At 38.5% G+C, this 20,456-nt stretch overlaps 1 pseudogene; it reads left to right on the top strand.

The window, feature by feature from the left end:
* LOC109848605 lies at positions 4,139-20,021 on the top strand (annotated as a pseudogene).

The following is a 20,456-nucleotide window of genomic DNA, read 5'->3' as shown; positions in this document are numbered from 1 at the left end:
AGAAAGAGATCAGATCTGAGATCTACACGGTTTCCCTCCGGATCAAAGCTTGGCCTTTGATCCCGAGATTTGGACGATTATTTCCTTAGTGAACTAATCCTCCCCGGCTATTATTTCCTTGGTGAAATAATACCCGTCGTACTGCGTAGATCCGACCGGATCTAGATCTCGCGGTGGTCCACGGATAAACCCCGGCGCAGGCAAAGAACCCACAAAGCGAGTGACCGCAAACAGGAGCTCGCGATTTGTTCGATAAAAGGAGAAAGTTGTAATCTTTTTCTTTATTTTTGATTTCGTTGTAACCGGATCTTATAAAAAGACTGGATCTTTGTAACTCAAAAGTTGTTATTTAAAGATAGCAATGAAATCAATAATGAAGAAAGACACGATTTTTCACCGCGAACAACTAACACCCCAGCGACCCGCAAAACTGACTTATTGCGCAGATCTTTGAATCGACTGAAGCCTGCATACGCGTTGATCAGATCGAGTTTGACCCTCTCGTCAGCAGACAGTGCACCCCCCATGAGCGCATCCCTCTTTATTTCGGGCTAGTTGGAGCAGCCCATCTCTAGGTCGTCCCCTACGACCCACATAAACTTCTCCTTCCAGTCCTTATGTAAATCTAGAAAGCTGGTGATTAGCCTAAACTTCCCCACCACCTGGAAGTGGAAGTGAGGCTCTTTTTGATTCACCTTCACGACCACCAACTGGCTGAATACTTTCAAAGAAGACTTGATCCCTAACCAATGGTAGATCACCACGAACGCCACCAAAATAGCAATGACATTCGGTTTTATCTACGTCGGCGATACCCCTAACGCCTCGAATACCTGTTTTAGAAAAGGGTGCAAGGGCAATCTTAGACCACACTCTAGATGCCTTACATAGAGAGGATTCCGCTTTGACCCATGGTAAAACATGGCCTCCGACCTCGTCGGGGCGAACATATCATATTCCTCAGGGATATCATACCTTTTAGCCATCATCTTTATTTGTGTCAAAGTCACTTTAGAGTGAATCCCCTCCAAATGAGTTCTGCGATCAACTGGTCCAGAAGCCATCAGAGATTAAGAAGATCGCTGGGAGAAATGAGCGGAGAAGATGAATAGTTTTCTAAAGGGGATTTCGAAAGACGATAATCGCCGCTCTTATAGCCCTATTCCTATATATATACACCTGACTTTACAACTGTCAGAATTCGAACCGTCAGATCCAGCTATATCCAGCAGCTAGGATTTATCTTTGGAAATCGAAGCGTCCTCAGTGGTCGAGGCGTGGCCCACTTACCTCGGGCAGCTCGCAATCTGTCAAAAAAGCAGAGTTGTAGCAGTAGAGCAGATGTGCGGTGACGTCAGCCACGTCGCTTTTGAAATGACTTTTCAGTTCACAATCCAAGCACTCATGTCCAAGAGTAATTTTTTATTTGATTTCACTCGGACCAGGCTCAAGCCGACTCTAAGCGAAAGGGGCCAACTATTATGGTATTCCCATTTCGTCAAAGTGCAACTTAGTGCCAAGCAGCGAACAAGTGTACTTTTGCGTGCTATGCCCCAATTAACTTAGTGGCCAAAGACCAATATGGACGACAACTCAGCCGACTTGTCGAGCCGACATCCCTTCATGTCAACTCAAAAGACGGTACTTGTCGACCTCTTTGTCGAAGCCAACTCGCCACGAATCCACCCGACCACTTGTCCTAACGCCTTGCGACGTCGACTCGAAAGGCGTTACTTCTTGGCGAAACTAGAGGACAACTCCTGCCTCGAGCCTATCCCTCTGTGACAATGTGTTAACATCGTATTTAATGCTTGGCAGGGGCCATCATGACTCTAGCCCGGATAGTATTCATGACTCATCGGACCACGTGGGCCCTGACCATGCCACCAGTATCTGCCCATTTAATGCCAAAACGACTTTCCCTCCACTCGCTTGCCGACACCTGTAAAGCAAGTGTCGATGTAGCCGCCAGCCCATACTTCGTCACCGCCTCACTGCTCTCGGCCGAAGTGACCAATTTACCCTTGCCACCTTAGTATAAATGCATGTACCATTTTAACATGAAAACTGTTCACAAATCTGATCTGTTAACGCAAATACTGCACAATAACAAGAACACAATGTTCTTATTTTCTCACTCAAGTTCATCAGCTAACTTGATCGTTGGAGGTACAATAGAGGAACAAAACCCCATCCTCTTACGAATATCTACTTGTGCAGATTCTTCAGACACCCAACTCAAGAACTAGACATAAAGCCAGAGAAGAAAGTTGCCCCTCTTCAACACTGAACAAACTAATCATATCATGGATTTAACTAACTATGTAATCATCTAAACCATCAACAGTTGTCTTATTATTATATATACACATCATGGCACATACTTCATACATATAGTATTTCTGTACTACTGAACCTAAGCTCGAGTGCCGAAGTTTTAAAATTTTCCTTTCAGAGCTCGTTGACATTTGTCTCATGGTATGTAGGAGTACATGTTATAGACCTAGATCACATGAATTTGGATATCACACAGATAGCACATTACAAATCTCACGGTTAGAAGAACATCAATCTACTTCACCTTCTGTGCCAAACCAGAGTTTGGCACCTTTTATAAGCTTTGTAGTAGATAGCTCATGAGACCTATGTTTTACAAATGCAGTTCCTTAATGACATTATAACTTACCTCTGAAAGATCTCCGACAGAAAATAAAACTTCATTGTTTCACATATGATGTGCACCGCACATACACAAATATGCAAAACCTTTTGGTTGACATGCACACCATTGTAAAGCAAAAATTCAAATCTTCATCATGTAAAATCCAGGTATATATTTTCCATGTGCAGTTTGCACTTGGCTAATACATGTGCATGCTTGAAGCTCACTCTTTGACAAAGGAATAAGTTATAAAAATTGATCTCTAAAAAAATACACATAAATACATGCACTTCCATACGTGCCTCAAGAGAAAATGTGTATACAATTCTTGGTTTGTCTTGCCTGAGCTTCTTGGAGTGAACTCTAACACACAGAATTTTTGCAACCACGCTCAATAAGATACTGACATAAGCCACTCAGACAAGTACATGCTCTGCCTTCAACATTATAGATATAGTATAGTTTAAGATATGTTTTGGATGGTTGTTCATGATGAATTGTTTTAAAGTTTAATCTACTTGACCAATAGGGTAGTTTTCCTACTTGACAGTTTCTCTCCCATGGTTTATAAAAATATTTTCTTTCTCACTGTAAACTTGGGCAGGAATTTTAGAATCAACCATAGGGATGCTCAGGCTGATATCCAGTCTAACAAAATTCGAAATTTCTGCGGAGAGTTCTCATTTTGGATGTTGTTCCGTAGCTGAAACATTTCAAGGAAAGGGGCTTATCTGGTAATTCAATAACCATCAAATTTCTGTAATTCAAGATCAAATCGAAGATATAATCGAACAAAAAATGCACAAAAATAGGTTTTTTTGATTGAAAGAGTACCTGTACTCGAAGGTATCGTCGAAGTATTTCTCCGAGTACTGAATCTGTCCCATTTCTTCGCTTGGTTTATGTTAATGATCAAGATTTCAAGAGAATTAAAGATTGATTGAAACCCTAATACTTAGATCGAAACCCTAGATTTTCTAAATGTGTCCACTGCAAAAGTAGGGATCGGTGGATGTTGGGCTTCGGCGAGGACGTCGACGGAGTCGACAGCGGCCATGAGGGGGAGAGGGGGGGAGTGGAGGAAGGGGAAGGGAAGGAAATCAGCAGAGATAAGAAATGGGGAAAGTGCTTCACGCCGCTCCTCGGAAGAAAGAGAAGACAAAATGGGGAATGTGAGAGACAGAGAGTGAGAGAGAACGTGGGTTGTCATCAACTGTTGTGGGTTTTCATTAACTGTTCATCAAAGATTATTGAAGGAGATGTGGGTTTTGGTTCTGAAACGTGGGGAGTTTGGATGGTTACGGTGAATTAACTTAACAATGGACGATTGTGAAGAATTGAGGGTAAATACGTGAAAAATTAAAAATTTACTGTTCATTCTAGCTTTTTTTTGTTGTTCTAATAAAGAAGGAGATTAGGATATGACATGCAATTATTTCAAAAAAAAATAATAATAATAAAAACAATAAAAACTCAAGCTTTTGTATGCGTGTTTCTCTTTTGCTCATCTCCATCTTCTCCCGACCACCATCTCCGCTACGTTCATTTCATTATTCTCTTCCATCCATAACCACTCTTTATAATCAAAAGAGAGAAATTTTGATTCGAGCCCTCAATAGAAAACAAGGTAAATATCCTCCAAAATTGCACCTTTGTGTTTCTCCTAAGGTTTCCATACCAATTCCGGCGAGCCCTTCCTCGATTTCAATAGAGATCGTCTCCAAGATCTCAGCTTTATGTAATTTCCAGCCTCCTGTCATCAATCCCAGAAAACCCTTTTGATCCCAGGGCTGTTAATTCATTCTCTAGGGTTTCCCCTTTCTTAAAATGGGAAACGCTGGAGCGGAGGAAAATCACCGGAGGAGAAGAAATCGCCTCCAAGATCTCAACTTTATGTGATTTCTAGGCGTCTTTAATCAATACCAGAAAACCCTTTAGAGCCAAGGTCAATCAATCCCTTCTCTAGGGTTTCCCCATAACTCAAAATGGGTAACGTTGGGAGCAGTGGAAATCATCAAAGAAGAAGAAATTTGCATCACAATCATCACCATCAACAACCGCCGCATCCAATGGAACCCTCATCTCAACCTCAGCCTCCAGAGATCGCCGGAAACCGCTACGTATTTGCTGCCGCAACCCCGTACCCTCCTCAGTATCCTAACCCTAATGCGCCGCCATACTATCAGTTTTCTGGATATTATCCTCCACCACCGCCTCCGATGCCTGCACCCTATGATCATCATCACCGAAACGGCGGTCCTGGGCCCCACCAGCCACCCAATTGGGCAGGGGGGAGGTACCCTTGTGGGCCACCGAAACGGCGGTCCTGGGCCCCACCAGCCACCCAATTGGGCAGGGGGGAGGTACCCTTGTGGGCCACCTCCTCAGCCTGCGCCTTATGTCGAGCATCAGAAGGCGGTGACAATAAGGAATGATGTTAACCTTAAGAAGGAGACGTTGACGGTTGAGCCCGATGAGTTGAGTCCGGGGAAGTTTCTTGTTGCTTTCACATTTGATGCTACTGTTGCTGGAAGGTGATTTGTTTAACTCCCCGTCGCATGTCCTTAATGATGGGATGTGTTTAGTGAAGAAGATGCAAATACAATTATATGGAAGCATAGTGTGAATGATCTGCTAAATGATAAATAGTAAAAGCAAATGATTATATCGGAAATTCTCTTTGGTCTACTTGTTTGAATAACTTGTTAGTAATTTTAACTTCTAACTAAGCCACCATTGGTTGCAGCTTACGTTTTTACATTAGTGTGTGGGTCGCTTATTCTCAGTCATTCCTTGTTTAGAGATTTGATTGTGTTTTAGCATTAGTTGCTTTTTTCATGGTCGAATTGGCATAAAATGTTCTGCTATTTCCATCATTGTGTCTTGTAGTTTAAGATCAACGAGAATAGCTGCAAGCATTTTGCTTTCCCAGGGCTTCTGATTTGTGTAGACATGATGATGAGATTTTCTATAGGGAACCACATTCTTCTTTGAAGCACAAAACAAGTCAAATAGCTAAAACTGACATTCCCTATAGTATGTCAGCTAAACAGTGGTTTTGTTTTCAGTTAAAGATAAAATACAAAAGATTGAATTGGGAAATAATTATATTTAACAAAGGAAAATTGGCTCTCCTATGGGATCTAGGAAGAACTCCAATTTTAATTAACCTCTAAACTCCGCCCTACTTTTCTAAGAAGCCCTTAAATTCTTATTTCAATCTATAAGACCCTAAATTGTTTACTTTCATTCTGTTTAGCCCTCATAGTGTTTTTTGCCCCAAATACCACATAAAATGCTATTTCAGCTAGGGTAGAATTGGAATGTTGTAAAAAGGGTAACACAGCAAGCATGCGGGGTGATTAAAATCCCTTATTGAACTTGAGGGAGAGTTAGGGTAAAACTGAGATCCTTTAGATAAGAAGAATGTTTTTAAAATTTTGATTTGGAAAGAGATAACAAGTGCACATTTTTGTGGAAGTTCGATAAGGTTTTTTCTTTAGTCAAACCTTGAGGAGAAATTCGTATAAAATTTTCCTTTAACTGTTACTTAAAAATATGTTTAGTTGTATAAAATTATGTCCTTCTAAAATGGTGGTAATTACAATCTTTTTCCCTCCAACATCAAATTTAATAAGATCCTTATCGAAATAGAATGAAAGTATGAACTTTAGGAGCTTAATAGATTGGAATAAGACTTTATGAGCTTCTTAGAAAAGCAGGGTAAAGTATAGGGGCTCATTAGACTTTGAGCTTGATTTATGAAAATAGGCCATTTATTATAGATTTTCTTATGAGACATGATTATATGTCATGATGTAGGCCATCTGGAGTACTTTTACAGAACTGGCTTTGCAAACTTATCTATTACGTTTCCTGAAGTTTCAAATGTTTCCTTGTTACATATAGTTTGGGCTGTGAGAACACAGTTTACCGGCAAGTTGTTTGAACTGTGAGAAATATCCTTGGATAGGTTCTCAGAGCAAGTGACGCTATGCCTTCTATACTCAGGGCCAGTTTTAAGGGCGAGAACATGGCTATGTTGTCGCAAGACCACATTGCAGGCTTTAGCATATTTCCTGGTGATTGTCTGCCATTTGATCACTATCTTGCCAGTTTGCTTGGAAAATAAGCACTAATATATCTGAAATCAACTACATATATCTAAAACCAATCACTTATTCAAGTGTCCGATGTGAAGCTTACATATTTTGCTGTAGTTGCCATTTATTCTCAAGACCATGTTTTTACGACTTGCATAGTTTTTTAAATTAATTAACATTTATTTTCAAAATCTTTTAAAGTAATGTAAACTGTGCTCTATTTTCTATCCTCTAACCTTAGTCTTTTCATGTTACACATGTCTTCCTTTTTCTTGTTTTGTTTTTTTATATGTTCTGATTGATGAAATATTTTTTCTTTATTTACTTCCGGCTTATGGTTTAATGGGTTTGGATTTCTCTTCCTGTAAACAGCATCTCAGTATATTTCTTTGCAAAAGAAGAGTTTGATTGTAACCTGACTGGAACAAGGGACACCTTGCTCGAGCCCGTTACTGTATCTTTCAAAGCAGGCCTTGGCCAAAAGTTCAGGCAACCATCAGGTACTGGAATCGATTTAGCAACATTTGACGATGCGGAGCTAATGAAAGAGGGGGAGATGGAAGTTTACCCTCTTGCTGTGAAGGCAGAAGCTTCTCCATCTTTTGATCAAATGCCAGACGGTGAAACTGAGAATCTGAGCTCTCTGAACTCACAAATAACTCAGTCTGTGTTTGAGAAAAAGGAAAATGGCGAGTATAAGGTGCGAGTAGTCAAGCAGATATTGTGGGTAAATGGAACTAGATATGAATTGCAAGAGATTTATGGGATAGGAAATTCAATGGAGAATGATTTCGATGGGAGTGACCCAGGGAAAGAATGTGTTATTTGCTTATCAGAACCACGGGATACAACTGTTCTCCCTTGCCGACATATGGTGAGTTTCTTCCATTTGTAGTATTCAAGCTTTCTTCCATTTGTAATATTTAAGCTTATTATAGTTATTTGCACAAATATCCAGTCTTGATTTGCATGATTGTCATATACTTTCTTAGCATATTGCTTAGGTGTATATATTTAGACTTCAGAGGGGTCAACTACTTATTGAGTTACTTAGTCAGGAGCAATAGAATTGTTTTTACTTATTTTCCTAATGGAACTTATTTGCAAATCTTGATGGTTTCATATTCATCTTCTGATGAAATGAAATAAAGAAAGGGTCTCAAGCACTTCTTATGTCTAAAAATGCCGCCCTTTATAAAAATTAGTGGTGACTAAGGATTGTATAGCCTACCAACAAAATTGGGTTTCCTCCTTTAAAAAAAAAAATCGCCTGTGTGGGGGAGCGGCTTGCTAGAGGTGTATTTGGTTTGACATGTAAGAATCAAAATTTTGTATGACTTATTCATTTCACATGACTGCAACCTCAGTCTAGTTCTGATTGTTTACTCTTCTTGTATTGTAGATCATGCACAATGATGGGTAGCGTTTTTAGTACTTTCATCTGTATTTGCAGACGCTCCATCTTATTGTGAACTATTTGTTCTGAATAATTGTTATAAGGTAATTGATTTTATAAAAGCCTACGATACGTTCACGTTCTTGTGCAGGTATGCGTGTGCATGTGAGGGAATGCACATGCATGGGGGCGGATATGTGGGGGTATGTTGTCATACATGCTTATAAAAATGCAATGTGCACACATTTTTCTAAATTCTAGTATTACAATAAGTATCATCCTTATATAATTTAAAGTGCCTTGGAATTTAAAATATGCAAGTGTTTGTCTTCTTTCTATAGAGTAAATTGATGCATCTCTTCTCTTACATTGAATCATATGTTACCTTTATGGTGTTTGCATAGAAGTCACTACTCTGATATTTTTACTAGAAAATAGGCTTCTTTAGCATTTGTAATATGGTAAGCACATAACTTCATGTGCAATTAGTATGAATAAACATTTTAATAATCATATAATTAATAATATATGTTCCAGATGTGTCCCAGAATTGTCTAGGGTGCATCCAAAATTAAATATATACAATAAAATTGATGACATATGTGAATTTTGGAAAGTATCTGACTTGTATCAAAGAGTATCTAATAAGTGTCAGTACCTATCAATGCAATTTAAAGGGCACACCAGTGCACAAGGCTTCCACCATCGTGGGCTATGGTAAAGATCAGATGTATGAGGCTCCTACCAAGTCAAATAAGTTCAAATTAAATTGTGATACATATAAAACAACAACAACAATAAAGCATCTATCCCATATTTTTGGGGTTAGCTACATAAATCTTTTTTTCCATTCGATTATGTTAATGACCATCTCCTCCATTAACTATCATAATCATTTACTGGTGGTTAAGGGTTTGAAAAGTATTGAGTTCTCTTGTCGCCGCCTCCACATCCTCTCACCCATTATCATCTTCGACCTTCACTTAATTCACTGGTCTTGGCCGCTAGAGCATCTCGGCGGTGCTAGGTTTTGCTGGAGCATCTCGGAAGTGCAAGGTTTAAACTAGATCAAAAGCTATTGGTTAGCTTAAACAAATTGAATAAACCATTCAGTAAATGAAAGTCCACCACTTCCCTAGTATAACCATTAACAATTAACAAGCAAGGAGGGCAAAGGCCTAACGGGTATTTACTTAAAAATTATGTTCATAAATTGTCCATACATTAATTCAGATGTCACTATCTGCTGTGCTGTTAACAAGGTATCTCATTCTTTATTAGTTTATTATAAGCTCAAGATCCCTTTTTTCAATTTCTTGATGATAAAATTAGAAAAAGATCCCTTTATGGATCTTTTTCTAAATTATGTTCATAAATTGTCCATACATTAATTCAGATGTCACTATCTGGTGTGCTGTTAACAAGGTATCCCATTCTTTATTAGTTTATTATAAGCTCAAGATCCCTTTTTTCAATCTCTTGATGATAAATTAGAAAAAGAGCTTGCCATTTGGCTCTGCTCTTCAATGGTTTGCCTACAAGCTTAATTGATGCATCTTGAATAGTGAATGTCATCTAATCTTCAGTCATATGATCCAATAATGGAATCATTAACAACTCACAAAATTCATAATATAGAACTCAAGGTTCTAAAACATGGTTTCATTATGTGTACGGTCTAATATCGAGTAGCAATTATTTGGAATATGCGGCAATTTGTCTGGTCATACGAAATTATGCATTTTAAATTTTTTATAATATATATTATTTATCATGTATATAAGTTGTTGAAGATGGTAAATCAAAATTATATTTCTTATTCATCACCATGGGTCTATATATATAGTACATATAGGTAAATAGGTTAATGGGTCCTAACCCGATAACCCAATACTAATTCCAATACTCCCCTCAAGCTGGAGTGTATATATCAATCATGCCCAGCTTGTTACACAGAATGGAAAGTACCTTAGGTAAGGTAGCTTTAGTGAAAATGCCAGTTAACTGTTCTGAAGACAGAGTGAACCGAAGAGATTACTTTCTTTTCACAAGCATCTCTGATAAAATTACAATCAACTTTAATGTGTTTAGTTCTCTCATAAAACACTGGATTCTTTGCAATATAGTTAGTTGACTGGTTATCATAATACATAGGTATAGATCCAGGCTGAGTAAAACCAAACTCTGTTAACAGCTTCTGCAACCATATCATCTCACAAACAGTGTGAGCCATAGTTCTGTATTCTGCCTCTGCACTAGATTGAGAGACCACATCTTGTTTATTGCTCATTCAAGTTACCAGATTTGCTCCAATAAAAGTGCAAAATCCAGAAGTAGACTTTCTATCTTTTATGTCTCCCGCATACCCAGCATCAGAAAAAGCAGAGATGTGTAAATATCCATGTTTCTTATATAGTAATTCTTTTCCATTCTAGGACAGCTTTTAACATAAGCTAAAATCTTCAGAGCAGCTATCCAGTGAACCTTTTTAGGTTTATGCATAAACCTGCTCAGTACTCCCACTGCAAATGTAATATCAAGCCTGGTCACAGTAAGATAGATCAACTTACCAATCAATCTCCTATATCGACCTGCATCATCTAGGAGAAGACTATTATCACGCCACAGATTCACATTCACCTCCATTGGAGTGCTTGCTGGCTTACACCCTAAAAGACCGATTTCTTCTAATAGGTCTAATACATATTTCCTTTGAGATAGAAGCAAACGGTCTTTTTGATATGTAATCTTAATCCTAAGAAAGTATTTGTGTTTTTTCATATCTTTGGTCACAAAGTGACAATATACTCCTAAGTCTTTGCTAAGGCAGCAAGGTCACTCCCAGTTAACAAGATGTCATCAATATATACGGTTAGAATCACCAAATTAGATATAGTGCGTCGGATAAAGACTGAGTGATCTGACTGACACCGTTTAAAATCGACACCAGATATAGCAGTACTGAATTTCTCAAACCATGCCCATGAACTTTGTTTGAGACCATAAATCGCATTTTTAAGCCTACAGACATTATTCTTCCCCTGAGCAACATACCCCGGAGGTTGTTCCATATAGACTTTCTCCTGTAAGTCACCATACAGAAAGGCATTTTTAACATCCAGTTGAAACATGGTCCAGTACATATTAACAGCCATAGAGAAAAGGAGGCGAATAGAATTGAGAAGGGCAACGGAGAAGAACGTCTGAAGATAGTCGACCCCATAAGTTTGAGTATAATCCTTAGCAACAAGACGAGTTTTATAGCGATCAACAGAACCATCTGTGCGATACTTCAAGGTATATACCTACCGACAGCCAAACACAATAGCATCCGTAGGAAAAGGAACAAGATCCCATGTTCCTCTAGAAACAAGTGCATCTATCTCCTCATCCATGGCCTGTTTCTAAGCAGGAACTAACACGACCTCCTCATATGACCTGGGTATAGATGTAGAGGACAATGACAAAGCAAACCGACGAGAAGATGGAGTAAGACAGTCATAGGAAACAAACTCAGATATATGATGATTAGTATAAGACCTTTTATCTTTTCGATGAGCAATAGAAATATCAAGATTAGAAGAAATAGAAGTATTAAGAGACAGACCAGCAACTGGAGATGACTGTTTGGATAGAGCAGGGAGAGAGAGACAGGAACTTTTGGACGACGAGAATACGTCAGTAATGGCGATGGTGCATGTGGCACAGTAGAGGTAACCTGTAATCGTAGAGAAGATTCATCAGCAGAGGGAACTAAAGTAGACAATGGAATAGTAGGAGCAATAAATGGAAGGGGAACACATGGATTGACAGTTAGAGATGAACCAGCCGAAGAGAAGTATAGAACATACTCAAAAAAGGTAACATCTGCGAACAAAAAATACCTTCGGGTGGATGGATTATTACATCGATAACCTTTTTGAGTACGCGAATATCCCACAAAGACACAATAGACAGTGGAGATAATTTATCTAGTCCCGGAGACAAATCCTGAACAAAACAAGTACAACCAAAGACACGAGGAACCACAAGAAAAATCTGTTTCTCAGGATAAAGGCAGGTGAACGGTATTTTACCGTTAAGAACAGAAGAGGGCATCCTATTAATTAAGAAACATGCACTGAGAACAACATCAGACTATAAATACTTAGGAACATTTATATGTATCATTAAGAAGACAATTAAGAATATGATTTATTGTATTATCTCTCTAATTGGCTTAGACAAAGAAAGAATACAATTCTCTCAATATAATTTCTCTCTAACTAACTTAGAAAAAGAAATTACAATCTTCTTGTATTGGAATCCCTGAGAAGATCGGCGGAGATTTTCCCCTTTGTTTAAGTTTGGGTTCTTCACGGTAGCGATGACGATGAGATACCTCCATCGAATGCTCGCGTCGAGTTTGTTTCTCGTTGACGATCCGAACGTTTTGTTTCACTAGAACGTGGTTGATTCCTCTTGATTGACGTTGAGGAGAACTTGCGTGGCAAGTTTGAAACTCTTGATGAATTGATAACTTAGAGCGAGTTTAGAAGAACTTGTAGAGCAAGTTTTTAACTCTGATCGAGTTGAGAAGAACTCTTAGAAAGAGTTCAAAAAGCCAAGCCGAGTAATCTCTAAGACTTCAATAAAAGCCTTCCGAGATGATCCAAGAGTTCCTCCAAGTTGCTGATCTTCAAAACTTCAGATCGAAGATCCCAAAAAGCCAGCCAAAGATCTCTTCTTTGCTACCAAGCCGAAGGATCTTTGTTGCCGAAGGACGCTCCAAGATGATCTGCTCAAGAGATTGTCGATCTCTCTTTTTGCGTTCTTTTTGATGTAAAAGCCCATCATGAACTCAATTGAGTTTCTGGTATTTATAGGGGATAAAGGGGTGTAATTGCACCCTTAATCCGCTCCTTAATGGGGCCTTAATTGCCCCATTAATCGGGTGTAACAGCTTCTTAAACCGTTCCCCAAATCGTGGGGAAAACGGTTTTGAAACCGTTCAGTTCGTGCTTTAAACGAGTCAAACGCCAGTCTAGGCTGAAACGCAGTGGTCGCACTGTTTTTTGAACGGGGAACGCAATAATGAGCTATGCGTTTTGAGTCTGGAGCGTGGCCAACCTTGCATTTTGAATCTGGAACACGGGCATGAGCCCTGTGTTTTGACTTCGGAACGCGAGTATGACCTCTGTGTTTTGAATCTGGAACGCGGGCATGACCTCTACGTTTTGAATCTGGAACGCGGGCATGACCCCTACGTTTTGACTCTGGAACGCGGGCATGAACCCTGTGTTTTGACTTTGGAATGCAGAGGCGAGTCTCAGGCGGGCTTGGTGAGCTTCAGGCTAAGTCCAATGTTCAGGCGAAGCCCAGTCTTGTAGACGGACTTCAAAATATAACTTGCTGCGAAGAACATGTCATAACTTTCAACTGTAAGTCGGAATCGGACAAATTATATATGAAAATCGACTATCTTGACGAGACGGAGCCAACCAAATCAACCATATAAGGTTCGGTTTGCTCCTGTCCGTTTTGCCAAATTCATTACGATTTGAGAGATATCTGCGTTTTGATTTGAAGAGACCGTCAATTTGTAGTCTTTTTTGTTAGAACGTTGCAAAGATTGTCATCTTGTAATCTTCTTCTTGGTTCTTTAAAAATATGAGAGTCGTCAGATTATAACTCCGATGTTGATTGTGAAGACTGTTGATTAGAGCTTTCATCAGTTATTGTGAATGTCGTCAGATTGTAACCTTCATCGATCTACGTGAAAGTCTTCAAATTATAGCCTTCTGAAAGTCGTCAAATTGTAACTTTCATCATCGGTGTTTGATAGGGATAAGCTATCTGTAGTAATTTTTAGACAGCCTATAATAGTAAAGGATGATCAGGCTTATCTGCAACAAGACTAGTAGCGGGCGCATTGTCGTCCAAATAGTAATTGCCTCCTCCCTCATGCCCTGAACTAATCTTCATCCCAGTCGCTAGGTCCTGAAAACACAATAAGAAGGAATGAACGTTACTTTACAATTATTGTGTTTGGTGAACTTACTGATAGACAGTAAACTAACAGGAAACTTCGGAAGATATAAAACATCAGTAAGGGTCAACGATGAAGTAGCATGGACTACTCCATCATTAAAAACTGGAGAGTATGTATCATCAGCAATACAAACAGATGAAAACTTGTTAGAAAGATTTAAAGATACAAAATGGTCTTTTATACCTGTCATATGAGATGAGGCACCAGAATCTAATACCCATCGCCTGTGAGGAGAGGCAATGTAGGCATCCATACCTGAAGAGGATGCATGAGTAGTAGAATGATTGTTCCGAGAGGGCTCGAGTTGACGCAATCGGTCATACTCAGTTTGAGAAATCTGAACTGTGGAGAGAGCAGAAATAGTCGTAGGAGAAGCAGCAGAGGTAGATGTAATATCAGCTATCTAGGCCTATGCAGGACGATCAAATTTTTCCCAGCACTTCTCAAATATATGATTAGTTCTTCCATAATATCTGCACTGACGCAGACTCCTATCTGAGTCAATCTGTCTCCCACCAAGAGGGCCTCGTTCTCCCCCGTGTCGCGGTCACGTCCACGACCATGACCTCTGCCACGTCCGGAGAATATAGCAGACTGATCAATTGACGGAGGAGATGGTGTAGGTGATGTAGTAGTAACTCCAGTAGATACCTGCATAACTCTGGAGAATGTAGCAGTCAAGGAAGGAATAATATCTCCTCCTAGTATCTGGCCCCGTACTTGAGACCGTAAAGTGGGACTCAGACTTGATAAGAACTTGGACGCTGCTAGGTCCCTACTATATCCTAATAGTGTCGGTGCATCCGTCACTGCGGGCTGATGCATCTCTAATTCATCGATCAGACCTTTCAGCTCACCAAAGTACTCAGGAACAAAGCGATCACCCTGTTGAAGGGAAAAAAGCTGGTTCATACAGCTCGAACACACGGGATGCATTCTTCTCATTGTCGTACATAATTTTTAAATTATCGCACATCTCCTTAGCAATGGTCAAGAACATGACACTGCTACTGATCTGCGCTTCATGCTGTTAAGAAGCCAAGTCATCACACAACAGTTAATAGAGATCCATGCGGGATACGTAGGATCTGTAAAAGCAGGAGGTGGGACCAGAAGATGAGCCAATTTGTTCTGAGCTCCAATGAAGATGCGAAAGGATTATGCCCAATGGAGATAGTTAGTGTCATTTAACTTCATATTGGTCCCCAAAACAACTTTGGGTGCAGAAATTTCAGCAGTAGTAGGGGTAGTAGTGGTAGCAGAAGATATTTTTGATCCCGTCATCGTTACAGAACATGACAATACAGTAGCAGAAGAATCGTAAGCTTCCCATTTTTTTGTTAAATAGAACCCAAATGTTTAAAAATAGAAAGCCGAAGGTTAAAATCCGAAGGTTAGAATGGAACCCGAAGGTTTAAAAAAAGGGAACCCGAAGATTAAGAGCAGCGGCTAAGAGCGGGAGTGGAGGCGGCAGTGAGCAGAGATGAGCAATGTTGAAGCAGTCACACTATGCAAAGGCATCAAAGATTGAACATATCCAACTCCACAAGAATCCTTGAGAAGCCCAGAAGGCGCCAGATCTGACGTCGGCAAGCACAGAAGGTGCCAGATCTAACGTCAGCGAGTACAGGACGCGAGGGATCTGGCGTCGGCAGGGTAGCGGCGTCGGCAAACACAGGAGGAGACAGATCTGGCGTCGGGAGTGGGATCTGGTGTCAGTCGGATCTGGGTTCGGCGATGGTCGTGAAGGAGGCGGCGTCGGCAAGTGGGATATCGTCGGAGATGGGACGGGGGAAGAGCCAACGAGGGATGGTGAAGATGATTAGGGTTTTTTATGGGTTCAGAGAGTGGACATTGAGGCAGAGAGACGAGGTACGTTTGAGAGAAGAAAGTGAACAGAGATTTTTTAATGGTAAACTAGGGTTAGGGTTTGGGGGTGTTGGCTCTGATACCATGCTGAAGATGGTAAATCAGAATTATATTTCTTATTCATCACTATAGGTCTATATATACAGGAGTACATATGGGTAAATAGGGTAATGGGTCCTAACCCGATAACCCAATACTAATTCCAACACAAGTATAATAATTTATGAAAAGTATAAAATATTCCATGCAAAAGACTAACAATAATACCACATGCTATTCAAATCAAAGTCGTTATATACTTAAAAGTAAAACTACTAAATGTTCATAAACTAAAAACACTTCCATAATTCATAATACTTTAAAATACTAATAAAACCCCTCATCTAGTTTTCTTCATCATCCTCGTAGTCAATGTTCTCATCCATTTCTTTCTCGGAAGGAGCTTCGAAATCATCATTATGTTCTCATCCATTTCTTTCTCGGAAGGAGCTTCGAAATCATCATTATTACCCTCACGTAAATCATCTCCCATAGGCCCTTCCCCAATCCCCTCTTTAGTCAATGCACTATAAGAGTCCTCATGTTCTATCATTTCCCTTGCAGCATGCCTTCTAAGTGTTCTGCTCCTCCTGTGTGGTTCTTTATTTGCCCCACGAGCCTCTATAACAATTACCCAAGAAAGCCAACTATCGGGGAAGATCTCATCTTCCTTTTCCCTCTCCCTAACATTTTCTACCTTCCAATACAATGCCTTTAAATCATGATTAGCTAGAAAGATATTTTTGTTTGGGCCTTTCTTTGTTCCTTTTTGGACGAGCCTTCTATTAAACTGCACAAAGTTGAGGTCATTTAGCCTCTTTGGATCTAGCCGGTGCCTCTTCTTCGTATGTATTTATGGTAACTAGTGGTCTCTGTATGTAGTGTGGTAACTAGTGGCAGTGAAGAGGAGGTTGCATTGGGTTGGCTATGTTGAGGGTTTTGAAGCATTGGTTTTTTTAGGATCTTTGGAGGCAACGTTCAAGAGAATTTAGGGTAATCAATACGGGTTGGGTCCGGAGGTGAATACTCTTTAACTGCTCAATTATGCCATTTGACCGCATAATTGAGTGGGTTAAGCTACCTAACACTTTTCAATGCCGAGTAGGACCATAGGAGGAGCGAGATAGAGCGTGTTTTTTTTAACACTGATATAATTGATTAATAAGTTCAATAGTATACTCAACATGTACCAAAAACACATAAATTAAATACAAGCAATACATAAACTATATTTTACAACCGGATTTGAATCATACAAGGTATCTTCAATTGGCATGGCTTCATGACAAAATAATCATTGCACTAGAGGGGAAAAATGCAAGATATCTTTTTGCTTGATTAGACCAATCATAGGCTTTTTGCACAATCTACAAGCATATTGGAAGGCAAACCAAGAAGTCTATGATGACAAGTAGAGAAAATTTTAAAAAATGTCATTTGTGGTTATATAAATACTAGGAGTCGGAAACCTAGCACCGCCAAGATGCTCTGTTGGAATCTAGCACCGTTGAGGTGTTCCGGTGGCCATGACTAGTAAGTCGAGGGAAGATTGAAAATGATAATGGAGGTGAGAAAGAGCATGAAGTTGGCGAGAGGAAAACCTAATGTTTTTCACCCTCCTTTTTGCTCATGAACGGTTGTGATCTGTCACTCATTTTTATCCTGCCCCCCTTATGTGGTTAAAATTAAAATATTTACCCATGTATAGGGTGAAAGTATAACTTTAACCTTGGTAAAGTTTTAGAAGGATAACAAACATGGGTAAAGATAAGGTAAAGTTTATCATGATGAACTTTAACACGCCAACCCACGCACTGAACGAGCCCGAAGAATGATCGTCTACTGTGCTTTTAAATGACTTAAATTAAAATTTGACTTGGGGTTGATATGAACGAAGAGAATTTTTCAATATGTAAAAGTAAATTAAAACAAAATGCTTGTGATATTTGATGGAGACTAATAAAGAAAAAATTAAAGTGATGATACAAGTCTGGAACAAAATAGGGTGTTTATGGTATGCATATAAAGATATATGGAGAAGAAGGTGTATGCTTTTTACACTTGTGAATTTAGATCATAAAAAACTATGTGTGGTTTAATGTTCAAAACTACAATTGTTAGAGTAGCACATGATTTATTTTTATTTGTTATTAAACAATAGCATTACCGCACATGCAAGTGCACGTGCAACATGATTAAAACTTCATCTTACTTTTTATATAGGAGAGTTAATCAAATTTTAAAGTTTAGAACTAATGGTTACAATCAGAAGCATACATTAAAAAACCTTTATTATTTATTTATTTTTGTTGATTTGAGAGGGAGAGGTAGAAAGTGCATTTTATGAGTGGTGGGTGGCATTCCTTTTCATAATTCCCTCATTATCCCTAAATAAACAAATTTTACCTAGAAGCAAAACCTTGGGTGTGTTTGACAACTCTTTAAAACCGAGCCACAAACTAGTTTGTCCAAAACCGGATCCGAGGCCAATCTTGGCCCTTTCAAATGATTTGTCAAACATACCCTTGAAAAAGAGGTATTTTTCATGGTTCCGTCATATATGTTTACCCTTATAATGTTCTTATAAAGTAGTGTAGATATTAGCATACATAGATTGTGGTATAAATACATGCTTAGAACCTAGACTTCTTGTTTATGTATATTCATTCTCTTAATTTGTATATTTTAAGCCCTAAAATAGAAAAGATATGCAATTACGTGGGCTACAATTATATTTTCATATCATTGAATGACATATAATGTTCTAGAAAGAAAGAGAATAGAAAGAGAATAAAAAAGAGCAAAAAAATCATTCCTTGTAAAATTACAACTTTATCCTCATTAAACAATTGAAGCGATAACCACTCATAAAAATTTGCACTACCCCTCATTGGTTTTTTTATATAGTATTAGCTTTATTGCACATGCAACCGACATTAGTACTTGGTTATTCTAATTTTATATAAAAAATTCATTTTAATACCCTAAAGTATCAAAAATATTTCTAAGATCTTTTTATGATATTTGTTCAATTAATATGGTATATTTTATCTTAACTTAGTTGAAATTGGTTATGACATATTTATATTGGAACATATTGTAATTCTAATTGTTGTTTTTATTGTACTTATTCACATGGAAAAGAACTGTATCATTTTATATTAATATCTTTTTAAAGTATACAATGTAATAGGTATTTTAATTAGCAATGATATGCCATAAAAAATTTAGAAAAAAATGAAAGAGAAAAGAAAAGAAAAATGTTGTGTGAAATGACCAAATTATCTTCATGTTTTTAATAACATGAAGAACAGTTTTCCCATGTCCTTCAAATTTTTTCTATCCTCGCTAAGTTTTTTATATAGTAGTATAGATAGATATTGCATAGTTAAATGTTATAAAGTAACTCTTCAGTCTCTCTTTAGATGCAAAATCCATGTATGAATGATTATGAGCAACATACTGAAGGCTTTGTTGGCTTTTGGCAGTGTATGTGCAGTGGATGTGCAAAGGTTCTGAGGTACCAAACGAACCGATGCCCTATCTGTAGGCAGCCAGTAGAGCGGCTACTGGAGATAAAGGTCAATAAACGGTCTGAAGAGCAACAAGAAGTAGATCATGACTGATCGATGCATAAACTCAAGCAGAGTGGGCTGTTGAAGTATAATCTTTTACGATATGGTTTTGATTATGTTGTGCTGTTTGTAGTATAACCTTTTACGATACGGTTTTGATTATGTTGTGCTGTTTGCAGCCCTCCTGCTTTTTTTGCATGATTTCACCATAATGGTTGCTTGTTGTAAGAGTATTTTGCAACCCAAGTGTATATTTTGTATGCTTGTATGGTGGCTGCATGAATTATAATGCATAGATTCTCTTGTCAACTATACTTGTTACTTCATTATTTAAATTTTGGATGGATGGAGATCTGTAATTGTGAGTTTCTGAGATGTGTAAAGCTAGAGCTGCTGCCATTTGACAGTGTTAGGCTTGGAATAGAGATTTTGAAGATTCTGATCGATATTCTGAAAAAATAATTCACAGATATCTCAAGTGCTTATGCTTTGATGCAATGAGAGAGTTTTGTTCTTCTTGCACGCAATGAAGCATGTATTGATCTGAGAAGATTACAAACTTGAAATCAATACTTTATATATAGGAGTTTTGTTCTTCTTGCACGCAATGAAGCATGTATTGATCTAAGAAGATTACAAACTTGAAATCAATACTTTATATATATATATATATATATATATATATATATATATATATAGAGAGAGAGAGAAAAATGGGTATACTTGGTACCAAGGATCCTTGGTAGTGATGTGGACACATCTTGTCCATACATCACACCTA

This window comes from Asparagus officinalis, chromosome 7 (assembly GCF_001876935.1).
Source record: "Asparagus officinalis chromosome 7, Aspof.V1, whole genome shotgun sequence".
Classification (NCBI taxonomy): domain Eukaryota; kingdom Viridiplantae; phylum Streptophyta; class Magnoliopsida; order Asparagales; family Asparagaceae; genus Asparagus; species Asparagus officinalis.
This window is presented reverse-complemented; position numbering and strand designations above follow the sequence as displayed.